This window comes from Marmota monax, unplaced genomic scaffold (genome assembly GCF_021218885.2).
Source record: "Marmota monax isolate L192 unplaced genomic scaffold, Marmota_monax_Labrador192_F-V1.1 WCK01_AAM20220418_F8-fsc00127, whole genome shotgun sequence".
In the NCBI taxonomy this organism is placed as follows: Eukaryota; Metazoa; Chordata; class Mammalia; order Rodentia; family Sciuridae; genus Marmota; species Marmota monax.
In genome coordinates, this window is record NW_026692894.1 from 5498958 (window position 1) to 5523406 (window position 24449).

The window sequence follows — 24449 nt, forward strand, 5'->3', positions numbered from 1 at the left end:
ACTCCCTTCCCCTGGCTCCATTCCTCCAAGGAACCTGAAGGAACAAGTCACGTGGACAGACGCCCTTCCTTGCTCCGGGCATTCTGAGGCTGCTCAGTTCCGGAGCCTCCCAAGAATTTTTTTTCCCTTTTGATTTCAACTCCACCTTCCATCCCCGCTGGGTGGTGCCTGATCTTCACTGCCAGCCTGGTGTGTTACCTTATTTGGTTCTCAGATCTACAAAGCGGTCTGGAAAAGGATCCAAGAATAAAAGGATTGCTTCTGCAGCTGCAGGATGAGGAAACTTTGGCTTCAGTGACCACCCCGCCCCCCCCATGCTCTGGGAATCACAAACAAGGGTACGTTTTGCCTCAAAAGCAACTACAAGAAACAAATACCGAGGGCAGAGTGGAGATGGCACAATTTTCAGTGTATGCTTGATTCTGTGTTAAGATATGTGTGTTTATTCAGCTTCAGTATGGCTGTCCTTCTATTGTGAGCATCTTGAGTTTATACATCAATCTCTAGTTTATAGCCAAGGAAACTCAGATGGTGATAGCTGTCATAATTTACATATGCTCATATGTAGCGTATACAACATTTAAGACCTGGTTTAAATCAGGTATACTGCAGGCACTGTAGTCCCTGCTACTAAAGAGACAGGAAAATCAAGATCACTTGAGGCCAGAGTTCAAGACCAGCCTGGGCAATATAGTGAGACCCTTTCTTGAAAACAAAACTGGTTCAGAGCCTCTTTTAGTCATATGTCTCTGTCTCTCTGTCTCTGTCTCTCTGTCTCTGTCTCTCTCTGTCTCCACCCCCCGCCCCCCATGCGGCCCCCTCCAGTTACTTAATGCTTGAAACTCTCTGAGGTAGATGTTCTAATTTCCACTTCATGGATGAAAAATCTGCAGCACAGAACTCGGAATTACCAGAGCCAGGTTTGACCCCTGCAGACAGATGCCTAACCATAGGACCACACTGCCTCGGAGCCCTCTCAGCCTGTAGCATCTCAGCCTGTGGATCCCCTTCCTCTTGCACGTCTGCCTCTGCCTCCCAGTTTTCCAAGGTACCATCTCGCCTGCTGTCCTCTTCGGTGCTTTCACTGCCTGCTACACAGGGAGGCTCAGGCTTGCCTCCTGGGCCTCTTTCCAGATCCTTGGAGGCCTCTGCTTTTAGGACCTCAGTACTTGCTTTATCTTTGGTGGTGTGCTTTCTTTCTTTCTTTTTTCTTTTTTAATTAATTTATCTATTTTAGTTGTATTTGGACACAATACCTTTATTCATTCATTTATTTATTTTTATGTGGTGCTGAGGATCGAACCCAGGGCCTCGCACGTGCTAGGTGAGCGCTCTACTGCTGAGCCACAACCTCAGCCCCTGGTGGTGTGCTTTCCTCCATGCCTAGACCATGCACCCAAATTCAGAACCCAAATCATCACCTTTTTTTTTTTTTTTTTAGTTGTAGATGGACACAATACCTTTATTTTATTATTTATTTTTAATGTGGTGATGAGGATTAAACCCAGTGCCTCACACATGGTAGGCAAGCACTCTACTACTGAGCCCCAGCTGGGGCCACTCTTGAAGGCCAAGAGCCTCAAGGCTTTCATATCTGGCCCCTGCCTACCTCTAGCTACTTTGTCCTTTCCAGAAACAAATTGTGTACATTCTGTCCACTCTGCCTAAAATGCCAGAGCCTGAGTTTTTAAACTGTTGATCCCAATAAGAAATATGTGACATCACAACCCAGAATCTAAGAGTATACTACATAAGGGTGAGCAGAGTCTAGGCTGTCTCCAGGGTCTCAGACGGTGCTTGATTCCGCTGTATTCAAGTTAGAATACGGTTACCAAGTCATGCTTATCAGACTGTAATCCAGTTTGTGTTCACACCCAAGGGAGTTTTGCAAAATATTAACCATAGTTTAGCCTGAACCCTAACTAATCAAAACAGGCATGGGAGGGCAGGGAGAAAAAGACTGGATGCCACAGAAGGGGAGGAGGGTGGAATATAGGCACTGGAGTGGGGTGTGGGAGGGATCTGACAGAATAGCTCTCTACCAACAAATACTTTTTCCCTCAATACTGGGGATTATAACAGAGGGTCAATACTAATGAGCTATACCCCCAGTCTTTATTTATTTATTTTTAATATTTTGGTACTGAGGATTGAACCCAGGGATGTTTTACCTCTGAGCCACATCCCCAGCTCTTTTTATTTTTTATTTTAAATTCCTTAGGGCCTCACTAAGTTGCTGAGGCTGGTTTTGAACCTGTTATCCTTCTGCCTCAGCCTCCTGAGCTGCTGGGATTACAGGCCTGCACCACGTGCCCAGCAGTCCTTTTTATTTTATTTTAAGACGGTCAGGTTAAATTGCCAAGACTGGCTTGGTACTTGTGATCCTCCTGCCTCACCCTCCTGAGTCTCTGGGATTACTGGTGTGCTCCGCTCTGCCTGCCTGTATTTTAGCCACTGTCACCTCTGTCCCAGAGCCTTTCAGCAGAACCCCAGCCCTGTGCATGTCTGAGTTTCTGAGTTCTTACTCCACCACCTAGAACTACTTTCAGATTCCTGGGTTTTCTGCCACATGCTACTTTCTTCTCCTGTTCTCACTTGGAAAAGAGCCCAGGAAGTCACCCTGAATTCTAATTTCTGAAAGAGAAGCAGTCAGAAGTCAATGAAAGGCGGATTTGTGGTAAAGGCCTGTTGGGCCACAGTGCTCAACTTCCGCTTGGCACCAGCAGGTGCTGGGAGAGTGTAGCACAAGAGCCTGAGAGATGCAGGATAGTCATGACCTTCTTGAGATTGAGGCAGTGAGTAGGGGGAGAAGGGATGCCTCTCACTAGACTCTGACCTTGTTATAAGAGACACCCAGTAATAGGCATTCTGGGACAAATCTTCAAAGTACCTTGGCAATGGAGGACATTTAATTTAGAAGTCAGCCCTTATCAGGATTCTTTCTTGGTTGTTGGCTGAGATTGAGACCTTGAGCAACTTCCTTAAACTCTTGAGTCTCCTTGTCATATGTTTCATATTGCAAAATGGGCAAACAGGAGTGACCTACCTGAATCAAAAAGGTGTATAAGGATTAAAAGAACTCTGTTTTGAAAATTGGCAATTAAAGAGAAATAATTAACCTATCTTCCCAGTGGAAACTATATTCAGTGTAACTAATCTCCATTGATAGAAGAAAACTATTTTGTTGAAGAATGGCAGATAATCAATATAGAAACAACATTAGAAATATAAAACCAGCATTTTGCAAGCTATAATGAAATTAATTCAAGCAAGGATGGTCAACTGGCATTAAAATCATTAGGTGACCCCTCTATTAGAATGACTAAAATTTGGGGCTGGGGCTGTAGCTCAGTGGTAGAGCACTTGTGTAGCATTTATGAGGCCCTGGGTTCAATCCCCACACCACATAAAACTAAGTAAACAAAATAAAGGTATGTGTCCATCTACAACTAAAAAAAAAAAAAAAAAGGCTAAAATTTGCTGGGCGTGGTGGCATGCCTGTAATCCAATTGGCTCCAGGCTGAGACAGGAGGATTGCCAGCCTCAGGGATTTAGTGAGGCCCTAAGTAACTCAGTGAGACCCTGACTCTAAATTAAATACAAAATAGGGCTGGGGATATGGCTCAGTGGTCAAGTGCCCCTGAGTTCAATCGCTGGTAGCTGTACCATACTGAATATTGATGAGGATATGGGGGAATTGGAACCCTCATACATGGCTTGTGGGAATGCAGCCTCTTTGGAAAATAGATGGGCAGTTTCTTAAAAAGTTAAACGTACACCTATTTAACTTAGTCATTATGCTCCTTGGTACATAGCCAAGAGAAATAAAAGCATATCACTACACAAAGACTTGTACTTGAATGTTCATATTAACTATCTTTATGAGAGCTCAAAACAGGAACCAACCCAGTTGATTCATTCAATAGATAAATAGGTAATTTGGTATATTTAGACAATGAAATATTATTTAGAAATAAAAAAAATGAATGAACTACAGATATATGCAACAACAAGGATGACTCTCAAAATAATTATGATAAGTTAAAGAAATCAGACAAAAAAGTACATAATTATATATTTATATTTACATATATATATATATATATATATATATATATAATCTATAGTGGTAACAGGAAGCAGAACAGTGATTGCTTGGTAATGTGGAGTGGGGACAGGGCAGCAGCAATGGGATTATTAAGGGATTTGATGGAATCACCCCACCCACACACACATACTCAAACCTCCACTACTATGGAGGTTGAGATAGGAGGATCAAGAGTTCAAGGCCAGTCACAGCCGTGGCAATTTAGTGAGACTCTGTCTCAAAAAAAAAAAAAACAGGGCACAGAGGCACACGCCTGTAATCTATAATCCCAGTGATTTGGGAGGCTGAGGCAGGAAGATCAAAAACTTGAGGCTAGCCTCCGCAATTTAGTGAAATCCTGTCTCAAAACAAAGAATAAAAAGGGCTGGGAGCCGGGCGTGGTGGCACACACCTGTAATCCCAGCAGCTCAGGAGGCTGAGGCAGGAGGATTGCAAGTTCAAAGCCAGCCTCAGCAAAAGTGAGGCACTAAGCAACTCAGTGAGACTCTGTATTTTATTTAAAATACAAAATAGGGATGGGGATGTGGGCAAGTACCCCTGAGTTCAATCCCCATTACCTCCCCCAAAAAAATAAAGCTGGGGATGTAGCTGAGTGTTAAAGTACCCTAAAATCCCCAGGATATAAATAAATAAATGAAAATAAATAAAAGGGCTGGGGATGTAGCTCATGGTAGAAGGCCCATGGGTTCAATTTCTAGTATTTCATACACAAAGAATCAAATTGTACCTGTGAGGGGCTAGGACTGTGGCTCAGCGGTAGAGCACTCTCCTAGCATGTTCGAGATACTGGGTTTGATTCTCAGCAGTACGTAAAAATAAATAAAATAAAGGTATTGTGTCCAGCTACAATTAAAAAAAATTTTTTTTTAATTGTACCTGTGATAGCCTACACCCCGTCCCCAGTACTAAGGGATAGAACCCAGGGTCTCCTGCATGGTAGGCAAGTACTCTATCACAAAACGATATCCCCAGCCCTTTTTATTTTTTATGATATGGGGTCTCCCTAAATTGGTCTCCATGTTTTACTCCTCCTGCCTCAGCCTCCCTAGACACTGGGATAAAAGGTATGTGCCATCACCATGCCTGGCATAATTTTTTTATGCTGGGGATTGAACCCAGGGGCATTTTACTACTGAGCTACATACCCCAACTTAGTCTTGATAAGTTTCCCAGCTGACCTCAAACTTAGGATCCTCCTGCCTCAGCCTCCCAAGTCACTAGAATGTGTGCCACAGTGCCTGGCTCCTAGCATAAATTTTAATTTATAGTAAATGCAAAGTGCTAGAGAACTGTTGACACAAAGAAGCAGAAAAACAGGGGCTGGTATTGTGGCTCAGCGGTAGAGCACTCACCTAGCACCTGTGGGACCAGGGTTGGATCCTTAGCACCACATAAAAATAAAGCCATTGTATTTAAAAAAAAAAAAGAAGAAGAAGAAAAAGAAGAAGTGGAAAAAACAACTGCAGGGTAGTTGATCAGGTCTCTTTAAAAGTCAATGTTGTGCCTGGCATGGTGGAGCACACCCATAATCCCAGCTATTCTGGAGTCTGAGGCAGGAAGATCACAAATTCCAGACTGGCCTCAGCAATTTTTTGAGACCCTGTCTTAAAATAAAATCAAAATGACTGGGGTACAGCAGTCTACCTGCTCAATGTTAGAGCACTTGCCTAGCACAATGAGACTCTGGGTTCTATTCCGAACACCTGCCTTTGGAGCTGGCTCCATGGGTTGGAATCCTAGCTCTCTTACTTGGTCCTTAGCTGTGTGTGCTTAGCCAAGTTATTTAACCTCTCTGTCCAAGAATTTCCATTTCTAAAAAAATAGGAACAATAATAGTCCTAACTCATAAGTTTGTTTGCGTCTGTATTTTTTTTTTTTTTAAGAAAGTCAATGTCATGGGGCTGGGGATGTGGCTCAAGTGGTAGCACGCTCGCCTGGCATGCGTGCGGCCCTGGTTCGATCCTCAGCACCACATACAAACAAAGATGTTGTGTCCGCCGAGAACTAAAAAATAAATATTAAAATTCTCTCTCTCTACCTCTCTCTACCTCTCTCTTTCTTTAAAAAAAAAGTTATCTCTCTCTCTCTCTCCTCCTCTCTCTTTAAAATAAAATAAAATAAAATAAAATAAAAAAGGTTATAAAATAGCATGAACCATGATTTTATTTGGGTTAAAAAATATGTATATAGCCAGACCCAGTGATGCATGCCCCAGCGGCTCACGAGACTGAGGCAGGAGGACTTTGTTTCAAAGCCAGCCTCAGGAACTTAGTGAGACCCTGTCTCTAAATTTAAAAAAAGGCTGGAGATGTGGCTCAGTGGTTAAGTACCCTTGGGTCAATCCCCAGTACAAAAAAAAAAAAATTGTGTATAGAAAAAAATCCAGAATGATATGTTAACAGTGGAAATCTCTGGAAATCAGATAGACATTTTTTTTTTTTTTTAAGTTAAGGATTTGTTGTTGTTGGAGGCAAAACCCACAGCCTTGTGCATGCCAGCCAAGAGCTCTACAAATGAGCTTCCCCCTCCAACCTGATAAATGTCTTATTTTTGCCTGCCTGTGTTTTCTAACATTTTACCTTGGGTATGCATGATGTTATAACAATATTATTTTTAAAAAATTACAGGAGGATCACATGAAATAATAGATAAAACAAGGCATTAGGACTATATTAAGCACACTTGTGGTTTCTCCACAGGGTCTAGAACAATAACAACAAGGACCATTTCCCAAGAGCTCACAAAGCAGGCTTTTTCTTTTTTTTTGTTTGTTGGAACCCAGGGTGCTTACCTACTGAGCTACAGCCCTCAGTGTTTTTTGGTTTTTTGTTTTTTTTAATCAAGTTCTCCCTAAATTGCTTAAGACCTTCATAAATTGCTGAGGTTGCCCTTGAATTTGCTATCCTCTGCCCCACTCTCCAGGGTCACTGGGATTACAGGTGTGTGTCACCATGCATGGCTGGTCAAATCTTTTTGCTGGGGACTCAAAAGTAAGAATTATATTTTACTGATCAGTGCAGCACATTTGTGCATACAAACTTGCTTTTATACTATGCTCAATGAAAATAAAAGTTTTCAGAAAATAATTACCTACATTTGTGTTTTGATTATATTCCATCTGATTCTCATTTTTTAGTTTTTTGGAACTGGGGATTGAACCCAGGGGTGCTTTACCACTGAGTTACATCTCCAGTCTTTTTTATTTTTTATCTTGAGACAGGGTCTCACTAAGTTGCTAAGGATCTTGCTGATTTACTGAGGCTGGCCTCAAACTTACAATCCTCCTGCCTCAACCTCCCAAGTCATTGGGATTACAGGCATGCACCACAATACCTGGCCTCTATTCTATTTTTTTAATGCTGGTTAATCCATTAAATTGATTTCATGATTCACCAATGAGTCCTGATATGCAGTTTAAAAAACCTTTTAACTTCTTTAATACAGACACAAACAAATTCCTATGAGTTAGGAACTATTATTACACCCATTTTATCAGAAGAGGAAATTCTTGGATAGAAGAGAGGTTAAATAACTTGGCTAAGCATACATAACCAAGGAAGAAGTAGAACAGAATTCCAACCCATGTAGCCCACAACAAAGGCCATCCTTTAAACCATTTTCCCTAGCTAGCCTTGGTGGCACTTGCCTCTAATTCCCATAACTCTAGAGGCTGAGACAGGAGGATCACAACTTCAAGGTCAGCCTCAGCAATTTAGCAAGGACCTGTCTTAAAATAAAAAGGGTTGGGGCTGTAGCTCAGTTGTAGAGCACTCCTGGGTTCAATTCCCCAGTAACCTGCCCCACCCCAAATTTTTCTGACATATACTTGACCCTCCAAAGGGGTGATGCAAGTAGTATATTGACAGAGAGCTTTGTCAATTATTGGTTATTGGAGTATGTTCAGCAGATTTAGGATCAAAAGTAGTATCTTCTTTTTTTTTTTTCTTTCGTGCTGGGGATTGAACCCAGGGCCATGTGTTTGTGAGACAAGCACTCCACCAACTGAGCTACACCCCCAGCCCCCAAAGTAGTATTTTCTGACTTGTATTTTATGATGAACAATAGTACCTTGTAAGAAAGCATTAACTTCTAAGTCAAATAATTTTGGCTCAACTACTGACTCCACACCATCAACAGATCCAAATTTTGTCCTAAAGTTTACACAAATTTGAAGCCTTCTTATAAAAGGAAGAATAAAAATTTTGGAATTAGATGCAGGGAGGGCCTTGAAAGGGACTCATGCAGGAGAAGGCACAAGGGCTGAGCTTCATCAGCTCCCGTTTCATGGGCCTCTGTCAGTCCTTCATTAACCTTTCATTTTTAATGCTCTTTTTTTTTTTTCCCCCTCCCAGTGCTGAGTGTTGAACCCAGAGCTTGAAGCATCATGGGCAAGTGCGTCAGCATTGATCTGCATCTCCAGCCCCCAACACTAAGTTTCCTAATCCCTAAATCCCTAATTTCCTAAACAAGGGTAACAATTCCTTTTTTTGTGGTTGTTAGAAGATCAGTGGAAAGAACCTAACTGAAGTGCCAGGCACAGTGTAAGTAATCCCAGCGATTTGGGAGGTTGAGGCAGGAGTATTGCAAGTTCAAGGCCAGCCCCAGCAATTTAGTGAGGCCCTAAGCAACATAGCAAGATCCTATCTTAAAGTAAAAATGGCTGGGGTTGCTGGGTTGTAGCTCAGCAGTAAAGCACTCATCTAGCAGTGAGAGGTGCTGGGTTTGATCCTCAGCACCACATAAAAATAAATAAAGTAGGGCTGGGGATGTGGTTCAAGTGGTAGCGCGCTTGCCTGGCATGTGTGCAGCCCGGGTTTGATTTTCAGCACCACATACAAACAAAGATGTTGTGTCCGCCGAAAACTAATAAATAAATATTAAAAATAAATAAAGTAAAAGTATTGTGTCCAACTCTAACTAAAAAACAAACAAACAACAACAATAAAAAAAGGCTGGGGATGTGGCTCAGTGGTAAAGTGCCCCTGGATTCAATTCCCAGTACAAAAAAAAAAATCAATAAAATTCTTCAATTTACAAGCCCATTTTGTTTGTTTGTTTGTTTTTGTACCAGGGATCAAACCCAGGAGTGCTTCATCACTGAGCCACATCCCCAGCCCTTTTTATTTTTGAGACAGAGTCTAAGTTGCTCAGGGGCTCACTAAATTGCTGAGGCTGGCTTTGAACTTGTATCCTCCTGCCTTAGCCTCCTGAGCTGCTAGGATTATAGATATAATAATCGCACCTGGCATAAAGCCAGTTAAGTCGGGTTTTGGAATAATAACATGATACAGAGAAAAATTCGTCAGTTCATTTAAGCCTCAGCTGCAAGTCAGCCCTCTCTGGAGTCCAATTATTTTGTTTTTTCCAAAGCCAACTCTCCTGAGAGAAACCTGAGTGAGAATAAGAAAGCAGAGCGTCCAAAACCAAAGATAGATAGAGTATCATGGAAGAGAGTCATCTGCAGGGACCTCCAAAGGCCAGATTTCCACCAGGGGATGACAGTAAGAAGAGAAGCTAGTTTAGCTTATTTAAAGTCTTTTCAGTCTTTCTCAACCAGCCAAAGAAGGCAGATTTAAAGGCAAATCTTGGCAGTGGGACAGATGCTGTCCAGGCAACGTCAAGTTCTTCAGGACCTGCAGATACACTTTGCGCTTGTCATTCTGCCATGTCCCTCGTACTGTCTAAAAGTAAGAGGCCCTGGAGTGGGTTTTCTGCCCCTGGAGAACCAGCAGTGGCTGCAGAAGGTCACTTTACCTTCTGCTGGCATCTTACCTTTCCCCCACACCAGGGTTTGAGGTTCTAAAACAGGAAGGCTCTTAATATAGATTTACAAGAAAACATGACACGAGTCTTTGTCAGATGCGCAGCTTCCCTGGGTTGTCTGTGGGCTTCTGTGTAGGGTGACTGTGCTGTTTCATTTAGATAATAAATAGCAAATAGGGATAGAAAGGTCAAAATATGGTAGGAGGTAATTAGACTAATTAGGCAGTTAAGGGGAGATATGGGGGTGGGTATTAAGTTCATTGCTAGCTACAGTTAGGCACAAACATATGCCTTCTTCTTGTTAATATTTATAAATGACTCATTGTCGCGAGCCATCCAGGGCTGTGTGTGAGCTATGCGCATTTGAGTGTATGAGAGGACTGGTCTGGCCTTACGCGCTTCTGGGGCTGTGGAACGCATGTGTGCCTTTCCTTTCACTCTGTCTGTGACCCTACACAGCACCCGAGATGGGTGTGGCTTCCCAAGATGTCAATCAATTTTGAGACAGGGTATCACTAAGTTGCTGGGGCTGTCCTCAAACTAGCCATCCTCCTGCCTCAGTTGTCGGAGTAGCTAAATTGCTGGGATTATAGGCACTGTGCCCAGCTCTTTCTGGGTTTTGAGCCATGACACCATGGGAAGCAGAAAGGACTGGTATAAAGACATCACACAAGGCTCCACAGATCTCCTTTAATGTCCAGATGAGACCAGGGTCCCCCAATTGAAGTGGAAGTGATTTGAGAATTCAGAAGGTTGTGTTTTCCAGGTTCTGTGCTTTGCCCCCTTGTTTTTTTGTTTTTGTTTTTGTTTTTGTTTTTTGTACCAGGGATTGAACCCAGGGGCACCTAACCACTGAGCCATATCCCCAGCTCTTTTTTGTATTTTATTCAGAGACAGAGTCTCACTGAGTTGCTAAGGTCCTCACTGAGTTGTTAAGTTGCTGAGGCTGGCTTTGAATTCAGGATCCTCCTGCCTCAGCTTCCTGGGTCACTGGAATAATAGGTGTGCACTACCTCGCCCAGCTTGTGCTGTGCCCCCCTTGACTGAACCAAGCCTTCTAAAGTGGAAGTTAGGGACAGGGACAAAGGTATTCTCTGATAACTGTTTAGTGTCTTCAGTGGTTGTTAGGTGAAATTTCATACAAATAATGTGGCCTCTATTGTGGGCTACTCTCAGGGATTATTGTTTTGTTTTGCTTTGGGGGTGCTGGGGTTTAAATCCAGGGCCGACTTTATCCTATGTAAACACTCTACCACTGAGCTACACTGAGTTGCTTCTTCAATAATTTTCAAGATCACTTTGGGCAATATCTGGAAAGACATAGGAAAAATGACAATTCCCTGTGGAGGAGAGCATTCTGATCCCGATCACTTTAAGCTAGCATGAAGTGGATAATTGAGTTCTTAGTACATTTCATCCTCTAAGCAGAACAGATGATATTGAGGAGCAGAAAGCTACCCTCCCTGTATATTACCACCATGGAAGTCCCTAGCAGTTAAGTACAAACCACAAGAAAATCTGGGGGTGTGGAATGACCCTAGTACTTCTAATTGCAATTTGTGATAATTGCTACTTGGGTAACACATAGGAAGCCATGCAGACTGGTCTTGAGGGACAGGGAATGACTCCCTGAGCTCAGTCCTGAAGGGTGAGTTAGCGATAACTAGGTGTTTGTGAAGGTAGAAGGGAAAATCTTGTCCCTGGGCTGGCAATTACCCAGTGAACCAGCCAGAACCATCTACAAAATATTGTCTTGAGCAAGGTGGCAAGGGAACAGAGTACCTCGAAGAGAAGGGTCTGGCCAATGAGGGAAATGCTGCAGAGAGGCCAAGCAAAACAAGAGCTCGTTTGATTAAATAATATGGAGGACCTTTTTAAGAACAGGCAGGCAGGTTATGGGCAGAAAGCAGAGTGGAGCAGGTGGAGACATTAGGAGGTGTAGAAATACAGACAAAATGGATCCAGAACTTTGGCTGTGAAGAGAATGGGAAAGGGCAGCAGCAGGAGCTGGACACAGATCAAAGGAGGAGACTTTTAAGATGGGGAGCCCCTGATGTGTGTAATTATCGGCTGGAAGCAGGGAGGAGAAGGAGCAGGTGAAAGAGAAAAGATGGCGCTCTCCCAAAAGCCAGGAAGTGACTTGAGACAAAGCCTGGGCAGGAAATTGGCCTAAATGGAAGGAGAAAGGAATGCCAGGAGCAGATGTCTGTGGATCTGGTGGCAGGTGAGGGGGCTCTCTGTGGCTCTGTTTTCTCTGAAGTGGGAGGTGACAAGATCAGCTAATTGAGTATGGCACAGAGCCCCATGGATGGCTGGGAAGGGTTGGCAAAATCAAATAACTGAAGAAAAAGTGGAAAAGATTTAAAATAGAGTAGGTATAAATTCCAGATGTGCCCGAAAAACTGAATCTGTACCATATTTCTATTTTACATTCCCATTCCTGTAGGTGGCAGACAGTTCATCCCAATCTATTCATGAGAAAATTACAGGAAGGCAAGGGTCTGAAGCTCAAAGCTAGGCTAAAAACATCAGAGACTGGAGTCCTGGGAACTGACTTCACTCTAGAACAAAAGACGCTGAAGAGCCAAACTTGCAAAACCCCAGCTTTAAAGGCCTTGTAGAGGAGAAGAGTCAGAGGAGTCAGAAACTGTAATCCCAGTGGCTCTGGAGGCTGAGGAAGGAGGATTGCCAGTTCAAAGCCAGCCTCAGCAATTTAGGGAGACTGTAAGCAACCTAGTGAGACCCTATCTCAAATTTAAAAACTAATAAAAATAAAAGGCTTGGATGTGGCTCAGTGGTTGAGTACCCCTGGATTCAATCTCTGGTACCCCTCTCCCCCATACCCCCACCCCGCTGCCAAAAAATAAAATAAAGACAAACAAGAAAACAGACATTAAAATGTTGAGTTTTGGTAATGAGGAGGAAGAGAGAGGAGTTTATTCTAAGAATAAAGAAAAGGTTACTCTGAAAATTAGGATTATGCTGAGGATTTTGAAGCAGCCTGAAGTTCAATCCTGAAATTTAGGAATTGAAAACACCTGTGAGTTTCACTTTGGTGCATGTTTGTTTGTAGGTTCTGGTGGCTGCTCTCATTAAGTACTGCACAAAGGGAAGCACTCTCGGAGAATCATGTTTCTTACAATAAAGAACAACTGAAAAGAGGACTGCAGGGTAGAATCAGATTGTCAAAGGAATAATGAGTTCACTACAAAAAAACCCTTTTAGGTTAAATTCATTTTAATGTAACCATCAATGGAAAATTATGCAGCCCTTAAAAAAAAAAAAGGAGTGAGGCAATTCTACTTGTTCTGATATGGAAGGCTTATCTAAGAAAGAAGGTAGAAAATAGTATGTGTAGGGTGTTATTTTCAAAAAAGGTTATAGAATGTTGTCCCCATATGCAAAAGAATATGGAAGGGTATACAAGAAACTGGCAAAACTGAGCACAGTAACCCCAGCAATTTGGGAGGCTGAGGCAGGAGGAGCATAAGATGGAGGCCAATCTGGGTAACTTAGCCAGACTGCATCAAAATTTAAAAACAAAAGAACTGGGCATGTAGCTCAATGGTAAAGCATCCCTGAGTTCAATTTTTAGGGAGGAGAAATGTGGGTAGGGGGAGGAGATGGGGGAGGGGGAAGAGGAAGAAAGAAATTGGCAACAGAAGTGGCTCATAGGAGCGAGCTCCATGGCTGGAGAATAAGGTCGAGGTTTTCACTGACTATTCCTCTGAGTTTTGTACCACATATAAGTACTAGTTAATAAATAAATATATGCAGATATATTTAAAAAGATTTAAGTGGGGGCTGGGTTGTGGCTCAGAGGTAGAGCACTTGCCTAGCATGCGTGAGGCACTGGGTTCCGTCCTCAGCACCACGTAAAAATAAAATAATAAAGATATTTTAACTAAAAAATAAATGTTTTTTTAAAAAAGCTTTAACTGAAACCTTTTGCAAGGTTCATTTGTAATGCAAACAGCCACTCCTTAATTTGCTTTGGAAACGTTGACATTTGTGTACTAGATTTTCTTAAAGCATGAAATACCAGCGTGACCACACCCTGAGTGCTTAAATTTGAAGTCACTGACAAAACCAGCCAAGCAAGTGTGACTTTCCAAAAACAGAAAAAGAAAAAACAAGATCAAACAAGAGGCAGAGCAAGCAGCAGGGGGCTGGAGGATTCTCAGCATCTGAGAAGGTCACAGGGAAAGGATTATGGAGGTGTAAGTGGTTGGTGTAATCTTCTTTCTTTATAAATCGGAGACTACAGCCAAAAGGGAACCATGCCTAATAAAGAGATCATGCTACTTTGTGTTTAAAAGGGAGAAAAATAAGTCTTTGTATCCATATTTGCTTCCATTTGCATGAGGAACTCCAAATGTTACACAAAACAATAACACAATAATTATATGGAGAGGAAAGCTAACTGCAACAGAGGAAGATTTTCACTTTGAATCTTTTATAATCCTTGATCTATAAACAATACAAAAATTTAAAAAAGATAGATGGACCATGTGATTTACATGACCTACAATTCAGTTGCCTAGGAAGACATCACGAGGTTGTGTGTGCATGAACACGTTAAGAATCCAGGGCTGAAATCACAGATCAAATCTTGTTGCTCCAAATGCCAGTGACTGAATTATTTTATCATATTGAGATTTGTTTGAGATAAAGTGGGCCATCGGCTGAGCTGAGGTCTCATTTTTTTATTATAAGCAGATGTGTCAAAATTGTGCAGAAACAGCACTTTGCCAGTCCGTGGGTTCAGTCATCTGGGGAGATAAGACAGCACAGGAGAAAAATCAGTGGATAGGAAGTGAGGAAACCTAATTCTAACTGAGTCCTGCAATTTAGTTATCTTGGTGACTTTGGGCCACTTAACTCCTCTCTTTAGGCTTTTGCATCTGTGAAATGAAAGGAGTAGATAAAGTGTTTTCTGAGGTTTCCTCTTAGCTAATATTATTAGATTCTCAAGTAGTTATTAGCAATTTAGAACGAAAGGAGGAAAATTAAAACACAACAACAAAGTAGAATAAAAGAGAAGCCCTGCACAAACAGCCCCTGACTTAATCCTAGTAACTTGGGAGGCTCAAGCAGGAGGATCACTGAAAGAAAAGTGACCACAATACTCGGAGCAACCAAAAGATCTTTATTGCAGCAGTGCAACAAAGAGAAAAGAAAGAAGGAAAGAAGGAGAGAGAGAGAGAGAGAGAAAAGAGAAGAGGGGAGATGAAGAGGGAGAGAGCAAGAGCAAGAGAGAGACAGAGAGCACGCGCAAGAAAGACAAAGAGAGCAAGAGAGAGAGCAAGAGAGAGGGGGGCCTGGCAGGAGGGAGTTTTTATAGCCCAAATCTAATGGGGCCTCTGGGTCTGCAAGCTGCCTTGTTGGCCCAAGGGGAGGGGGTTAAGTGTTCAGCCTTGAGCAGGGTTGAATGTTCAGACTTGAGGCAAACAGGTGATAAAGGACCAGATAGAGGGGGGTTTGAGTGCGTGGACTATCTTGCAGCCAACATCTGTTCAGCCTGCCCTGCAGACAACACAGTTCAGCCTGCTCTGCACCCAACAATCACAAATTGAAGGCCAGCCTGAGCAACTAAGACCCTGTCTCAAAAAATGAAAAGGTCTGGGGATGTGGCTCAGTGGTAGAGCACTTGCCTAGCATGTGCAAGGACCTGGGTTTAATCCCTAGTACTGCCACACACACAAAAAAAAAGAAAAAAGAAAAGAAACTTAAGATATCATTTTTTAGATACAAGAGATGGTAATGGCCTCCCGTTTGCTTCTTTGACCTGATACAACACAAGAACTAACAGGTGATACTTTGGGCCCCATTCGTCTAAGCCCGAGGATGACCATCTAGATCTGTGTTCCAGAGCAACATTTAGGGAAATGTTAATCAGTGCTCCACAAAAACCTCTGAAATTAATTCTAAAAATCCTGTATAATAAATTATTCTTGATGGAGAGTCACAACGCTATTAAAGGTCCTGAGAAGTCCTGCAATAAAGAAACTCTTATAGGGGCTGGGGATGTGGCTCAAGCAGTAGTGCGCTCGCCTGGCATGCGTGCGGCCCGGGTTCGATCCTCAGCACCACATACAAACAAAGATGTTGTGTCCACCGAAAACTAAAAAATAAATATTAAAATTCTGTCTCTGTCTCTCTCTCTCAAAAAAAAACAAACAAAAAAAAAAAACTCTTATATAAATTAACCCACAGTTTAATGAAACTCACTTTAAGGTATGTGTGTGTGTGTTATGTTACCTCTCTTGGAAACAAATGGAGCCCAAACACTTCCATTTTCAGGGAATTTATGAGATCATTTATCAGTTGGCAGTTAAGATAGTTCTAGGGCCTCTGCAAATATGGGAAGATTTAGCCCATTCCTGAGGGAGCTGGAGAGTCTTGTGATTCACTTAGTTTTCCACTCCTTCATCTGGAAGAAAACTTTTAAATAGAGAGTGCCTACAAACTCCCTTGTTTTACAGGGAGGTTCCCATGTGAGCAAAATGAAGTCAGGACATCTTACCCCATTCATTTCTGGCTCTCAAATTTAGTTTTTCCTTTTGGGAACTTGTCTTCTTTTCCTTTCCTTTCTTCTCCTTGCTGAGGCTGGCTTTTGAACTTGTGATCCTCCTGCCTCAGACTCCTGGGCCAGTGGGATTACAGGCTTTTTTCTTTTTGATTTTGGTATTGAGGATTGAACCCAGGGCCACTTTTTATTGTTTATTTTGGGATAGGGTCTCTTGCTAAGTTGCCAGGATGGTCTCCAACTTTTGATCCTCTTGCTTCAGCCTCTCCAGTGTGGGGATTAGAGGTGTGTGCGTGCCATTGCACCTGGCTGGGAACTTGTTTAATTACTGTATTTGCTCAGAAATTAGAGTTCTCTTTCTCTTCCGCCTCCCTAAGGCCTTAGCCTACATAGACTAACCCATTTCCCTGCCACCTGAATAGGTGGGTGGGGAAGTCGACAAGTCATTTGGACTGTGGCAGGTCTTACTCCACATCTGTCATTAGTTTTCAAGATTTTTCACCCTTAATTCCAAAGATTGATTAATTAATTCAAGATTTTTCAGCCTTAATTCCCAAGAAACATGAACATATAGCCATTTGGAAAACAGTAATTTAAAATCTGTATTCCCCCCTTTTTTTTTTAGTTGTAGATGAACACAATATCTTTATTTTATTTTTTATATGGTGCTGAGGATCGAACCCAGTGCCTCACGAATGCCAGGCAAGTGCTCAATCCTGAGCTAAAACCCCAGCCTTTCTTTCTTTCTTTTTTTTTAATTTAGTTTTTAGTTGTAATTGTACAAAATATCTTTATTATTTATTTTTATGTGGTGCTGAGGATCGAACCCAGGGCCTCGCACGTGCTAGGTGAGTGCTTTGCTGAGCTACAGCCCCAGCCCCTAAAATTTCTTAAGATGTCTCTATTATTTTGGCCTTATCACTAAGCATGTAGTTTAAAGAAAATTTTAAAATTTCTAGGGATGGGGTAGTGGCTTAGTGATAGAGCACTTGCCTAGCATGTATGAGGCACTGGATTTGATCCTCTGTGAGGTCTCAACTCAGTGAGACCCCGTCCATAAATAAAATACAAAATAGGGCTGGGGGTGTGGCTCAGTGGTCAAATACCCCTGAGTTCAGATCCCTGGTCCCTGCCCCCACCCTACAAAAAAGTTCTAAGCTGGGAGAAATATATGATCAAAGCTTACATGAAATACACGATTGAAAAGGTCGGGCGAACGTCGGAGGAAAAGACCACCAAGAGACTGTCTCATGCAACAGCAAAGGGTTTATTGGGGGTCCAGCATGCTGGGGCTCCAAGCCTACCTGAAGAGGTGAAGAGCAAAGAGCCCCAGAACAGCTTGAGCAGAGCTTATATACATTCTTTGAAAAGGGCAGGGACTTCACATACAGCATAACAAATCACCTCACGCTGCGGGAAAGTCAAACAACAACTCTAAAACATGATTAGCACATTCACTGGCGGGAACAAGTTAGGTAGGGGTGATTGGTCAATACAAAAGGGATATTCCTTTGAACTGATTGGTTTAAGCCAAGAGGGGTGTACGTGCTGAACTACATGGTTTCCCAACAGGTTATCAACTACCATAAACTACTGGGAAGGTTATCTGGCATCCCAGGTATTTCCCTGTCTCATGCTGATTGGTGGCTGCTAGGGGGCTGCTATGGATCCCCACCTAGCCTGACTGAGTCAGGGACACCTGGCACAGCAGATCTCTCCTGTAGGTAAACAACTTAGCAGGGTGGGAATGTGCCTAGGAGTGCTCTGTGGGTTTTTCCAAGGACAAAGGCCATGTCCCTTCCTTGGACAGCTTTGCTCTGAGATAGAGGCTGGTTTTTCACGATCATGCACTTTGTTGCCATGTCTGTAAGTCTGAAACCAAGAAACAACATGAAACGCTATTTTTTTTCCCTTGCATTTAGTACTTTAAAGAAATCACTTTGAAGTTTTCAGGTTTGTAGTCTCAACAGTAGAATAAAAATGACAAGTCAGACAGCTGTTGAAGGCCTAGCTAATTCTGCTCATGCTTCTGGGAAAGACTGTACTGCAGATAAGTTCTGCCTCCCTGCGGGGCTTGGTTACTGGCAGTTACCATGCAGTCCATGGTGTCTCCTCCTCTCCTAGGGCCATGGGAAAGAAACGAGACTAGAAGGTCACTGCGTGGGGCTACAGGAGGTGCCCATTGACTCTCTCATCCACCCTGTAGGTTTTATTTTTACATTTTGTCTATCCTAGCACAATTCATGATTGATTATCTTAATTCATTGGGAAAATATTTACTGAAAGTTATAGTTGATGTATATTAATATTTTTAGTTGTAGATGGACACAATACTGTTGAGAGCCACAGCCAAGTCAGAATGACGCCTGGCATATTGCCAGAGGGAATGGTTGAAAGGTGACGCTAGTGAACCATTGAGATGATGATTTGAGTTAAGCTGTATATAATTGCTGTGATGCTGGATTGATTGAGTTGTATATGGACCCTGCTCCGGGAATAGGGCGGCTCCAGGAATCTGCTTCAGTCGCTCACTACTTTGGAGTTCTGGGGGGGAGGGTTCGGAGAGATTGGGTGCGTGGAGCCAGGTGGAGGGTGTGTGTTTCCGAGCAGTGTGTGTGCAGTGCCGGTGAGAGTTGGGGAATAAAGAGTTGCTGTTTGAACCTACAAAGCTTTGTGGCGGCTCGGTTATTTGTGCCCAGCCAGACTGCGGCACAATACCTTTATTACTTTTTATGTGGTGCCAAGGATGGACCCAGTGCCTCACACATGCTAGGCAAGTGCTCTGCCACTGAGCCCCAGCTCCAGCCTTGTGGTTGATATTTAACGGGAAGACCACAGATTAGTAGGAGGGGGATACTAAGGAGGAAAAAAAAATCAAGTACAGTGGAGAAGGGATTATTTAGGCAGATGAAGCCTGTGATGGTTAACATTATGTGTTCAACTTGACTAGGGCACAGTGCCTAGACAAACATTAATCCTGATGTTGTTACGAAGGTAGATTTTTAAAAAAAGTTGTTTTTTTTTAAATACCTTTATTTTATTTATTTTTATGTGGTGCTGAGGATCAAACCCAGTGCCTCACACATCTAGGCAAGTGCTCTACTACTGAGCCACAATCCCAACCCCAAGGTAGGTTTTCATTTCTTTATTTACTTGCAGAACTGGGTATTGAGTCCAGGAGTGCTCTTCCACTCGGCTACATCCACAGCCTTTTCATTTTTTATCTTGAGACAGGGTCTCACTAAGTGGTCTTTAACTTGGATCCTCCTGCCTCAGCCTCCTGAGTTGCTGCAATTACAGATGTGCACCACCATGCTTGACTCAGAGGTAGATTTTAAAACGTGATTAACATTTACAATCATTTGGGACTGGGGATGTGGCTCAAGCGGTAGCGCGCTTGCCTGGCATGCATGCAGCCCGGGTTCGATCCTCAGCACCACATACAAAGATGTTGTGTCCACCGAAAACTAAAAAATAAATATTAAAAAAAAATTTACAATCATTCAACTAAAAATTAAGCAGGTTACCCTCCATAATGTGGGTGGGCCTTGTCTAAGATCTTCAAAGCTGAGATTTCCCCTGGAAAAGAATTAATTCCTCTTGTTGTTCTTCTTCTTCATTAGAACACTGAAGCTATCCATAGGAGTTGGGTTCATTTTGGCAAAATCATACATGCAAGGAATTTTATTTAATCCCCATTCCTCCTGCCCTCCTTGACCTCCCCTCCTTGCTTCCCCTGTTCTCCTTCCTCTGCTCTACTGGTCTTCCTTTCACTCCCCTATGTTTTGAAGTGGGTGGGGGTACCAGGGATTGAATTCGGGGGCACTCGACTCCTGAGCCACATCCGCAGTCCTATTTTGTATTTTATTTAGAGACAGGGTCTCACTGAGTTGCTTAGTGCCTCACAGTTGCTCAGATTGGCTTTGAACTTGTGATCCTCCTGTCTCAGCCTCCTGAGCCAATGAGATTACAGGTGTGCATCACTGTATCCGACTTTCACTCCTCTATTTTTGATTGGTACTTTCTACATATACATAAATGTGAAACTCCCTTTGATATCTTTATTTTTAAAATTTTTTTTGTAGTTGTAGATGGACAGAATACCTTGACTTTATTTGTATATGGTGCTAAGGATCAAATCCTGTGCCTCACACATGCTAGGCAAGCGCTCTGCCACTGAGCTACAGCCTCAGCCCTTTTTGATATCTTTATATATGCATATAATATGATTTTATTAAATTAAATCATATTTCTTCCCTTTTCCCGTCCTTCCTCCCTTCCTCTCCTTCAACTCTACTGATCTTCTCCTATATATTTATGATATCTAATCCCTCCCACTGCCTTATTTCCCTTATTTTGGTCTAGTTTCCACATTTGAGTTAGGCACTGTGGCACATGCTTGCAATCCCAGCAGCTTGGGAGGCTGAGGCAAGAGGATCACAGGTTTGAAGCCAGCCTCAGCAACTGTAAGCAATCTAGGGAGAACCTGTCTCTAAACAAACAAGCAAACAACAAACAAAAAGGGCTGGGGATATGGTTCGGTGGTTAAGTGCACTGGTACCAAAAAAAAAAAAAAAGAGAGAGAGAGAGAAAGAAAACATTTGACCCTTTCTGGCTTCTTTCTTTCTCCTCCCCCTTCTTCTCCTCCTCCCTCCTCCTCCTCCTCCTCCTCTTTTTCTTCTTCTTAAATATTTTTTTTCAGTTGTAGAAATATTGTAGAAGGATACAATACCTTTATTGTGTTTACTTATTAATATGTGGTACTGAGGATCTAACTTAGTGTCTCACACTTGCCAGGCAAGCGCTCTACCACTGAGCCACAACCCCAGCTCTATGACTTATTTCACTTAGCATAATGTTCTCCATTTTCATCCACTTCTTGGCAAATGCCATTATTTCACTCTTATTTTTTTTAAATATTTATTTATTTATTTTTTAGTTGTACACAATACCTTTATTTTGTTTATTTATTTTTATGTGGTGCTGAGCATTGAACCCAGGGCCTCACACGTGCTAGGCAAGCACTCTACCGCTGAGCCACAATCCCAGCCCCTCATTCTTATTTTTGGCTGAGTAAAATTCCCCTGTGTAAATATACCACAGTTTCCTGATCCATTCATCTATTTTTTTTAATATTTATTTTTTAGTTGGACACAATATCTTTCTTTCTTTATTTATTAAATATTTAATTATTTATTTATTTGGCGGACACAACATCTTTGTTTGTATTGTAAGGGTCTGGCGAAGCGTCGGAGAAAGAGACCACCAAGAGACCACTCATGCAATTGGCAGAAGGGGATTTATTGATCCAGCATGCTGGGGCTCCGTGCCCACTCAAGAAGAGAGGGCAGCCCAGAGCCCAGAGCAGGGGTTGTGCAATGCTTAAGTACACTTTTTGGGGAGGGCGGGACTTTACATACATCACAGTCTCCTTTAACAAATCATCATACACCTCGGGAAAGTCAAACAACAACTCCCAAACATGATTAGTTCATTCATTGGCGGGAACAGGTCAGGCTGGAGTGATAGGTCATTCCTAAGGAGGGGGTTACATTCAAACTGATTGGTTTAGGCCCTGCTATGCCTACGTGCAAGATCGCACAGGGCCCTTAAGTTATTAAACAACCAGGCGGTCAGGGGAAATATTTACTGGGTGGTTCCAAGCATTGTCTTAACAGCTACAGGAATTTCAGATTTTGCATGTAGCATAGGAACTTAACAATACCTGGTCCTTTACATTTTAACTCAGGCCTTGCAGCTTAGAAACTTTACAATGCCCGGTCTTTTATACTTTAACTTCAATTTCTTTTACCCTTACAGTATGTGGTGCTGAGGATCGAACCCGGGCCACACACATGCCAGGCAAGTGCGCTACCGCTTGAGCCACATCCCCAGCCCCATATTTATTTATTTTTATGTGTTGCTGAGGATCGAACCCAGGGCCTCACATGTCCTAGGCAAGCGCTCTACTGCTGAGCCACAACCCCAGCCCCCATTCATCTATTTTTTTTTTCCATTTAATTCAACTTTATTTTTCAAATGTTAATCACAAATCACTAAATTGATTTTACAATACATTAATAGATCATGTTCCACAATTGGAAAAACTATGGATTAAAATATACCTAGTTTCACTCAGTACTTTGAAATTACTTTTCAGGGCTCATTCATCTATTTTTTAAATATGTTTTTAGTTGAGGGACTGGGGCTGGGGCTCAGTGGTAGAGTGCTTGCCTAGCACGTGTGAGGCACTGGGTTCGATCCTCAGCACCACATAAAAGATAAAATAAAAGTATTATGTTCACTTATAACTAAAAATATTTTTTAAAATGTTTTTACTTGGAGATGTACACAATACATTTATTTTGTTTATTTATATTTATGTGGTGTGAGGATGGAACCCAGTGCCTCACGCATGCCAGGCAAACACTCTTCCACTGAGCCCCAGCCCCAGCCCCTCATTCATCTATCGATGGGCATCCAAGTTGATTCCACAATTTGGCTATTGTGTATTGTGCTGCTATAAACATTGAAGTGGCTATATCGCTACAGTCATGGTGACTTTAGTTCTTCTGGATAAATACCAAGGAGTGGAATAGCTGGGCCACATGGTGGTTCCATTCTTAGTTTTTGGAGGAATCTCCACATTGCTTTCCAGAGTGGCTATACTAATCTACAGTCCCCCCAATGTTCAGTGAACTTTTTCCCCCACACCCTCGCCAGCATTTACTATTATTCGATGTACTCTTGATAACTGCCGTTCTGACTGGAGTGAGATGAAATCTTAGTGTAGTTTTGATTTGCATTTCCCTGATTGCGAGAGACACTGAACATTTTTTTCATATATTTGTTGGCCACCTGCATCTGAGAAGAAGGAATTCTACCTCAAGAGGGCAACATAGGCCAGTGGTAGTGGTGCGTACCTGTGATTCCAGTGACTCAGGAGGCTGAAGCAGGAGGATCACAAGTTTGAGGACAGACTAGCAAGACCCTGTGTCAAGATAAAAAATAGAAAGGACTGGGGATGTAGCTCAGTGGCAAAGCAAAGCATCCCTGGGTTCAATCCCCAATACCAGAAAAATGAAAAAAAAGAGGGCAACAGAAATCCTGACTGAGTGTCCAGCTGGCTGGCCTACCCTGTGGATTTCAGACTTCAAACTTCAAACTCTGGCCTGCTTTTTCTGTCTACCCTCTATATTTTTATATACACTTTATATCATCTTTATATAGAAGTCCCCCTTTATCCTCCATTTCACTTTTCCACAGTCAACCACAGTCTGCAAATATTAAATTGAAAATTCATATTCTGAGGAAAAAAGAGCATATTCATACTTTTTTTTTTTTTTTGGTGCCAAGATTGAGCCCAGGGGTGCTTAACTACCAAGCCACATCCCTAGCCTTTTTAAAATTTTATTTTATTTTATTAGAGATAGGGTCTTGCTGAGTTGCTCAGGGCCCCTTGTTAAATTGCTGATACTAGTTTTGAACTCAAGATCTTCCTGCCTCAGCCTCCCGAGTCGCTGGGATTACAGGCATGCACTACCACACCCAGCATGTTGACAGAATTTTAACACATTATTATAGTTATTCTATTTTATTATTGTTGTTAATCTGTTTGTATTTGTGTGTGTGTGTGCGTATGTATAAACCAAGGGCCTTATGCATGCTAGACAAGCACTCTATCTCTGAGAAACAGCCCCAGCCCCGCTTTTTGTTAAATATATTTTTTTTTAGTTGTATATGGATACAATGCCTTTATTTATTTATTTATTTTTAATTTTTTTTTAGTTGTAGATGGACACAATATCTTTCATTTTATTTATTTATTTTTATATAGTGCTGAGGATCAAACCCAGGGTTTTGTATGTGCTAGGCAAGTGCTCTACTACTGAGCTACGACTCAAGCCCTATTTATTTATCTTTATGTGGTGCTGAGGATCGAACCCAGGTCCTCATATATGCTAGGCAAGCGCTATACCACTGAGCCATAACCCCAATCCCCCCCAGCCCCTTTTTGAAATTTAATTTTGAGACCAAGTGTTACTAAAT

The 24449-nt window shown here is 42.2% G+C and overlaps 1 protein-coding gene across 1 annotated transcript in view; it reads left to right on the forward strand.

Annotated features, from left to right (window-relative positions):
- Positions 1-223: 223 nt before the first annotated feature.
- Positions 224-24449, forward strand: part of Stk38 (serine/threonine kinase 38) — a 78838-nt gene continuing 54612 nt past the window's right edge. Inside the window, exon 1 of the mRNA XM_046450717.2 lies at positions 224-338. The gene's annotated coding sequence lies outside the window, so the exon portion shown is untranslated. The remainder of the gene's footprint in view (positions 339-24449) is intronic.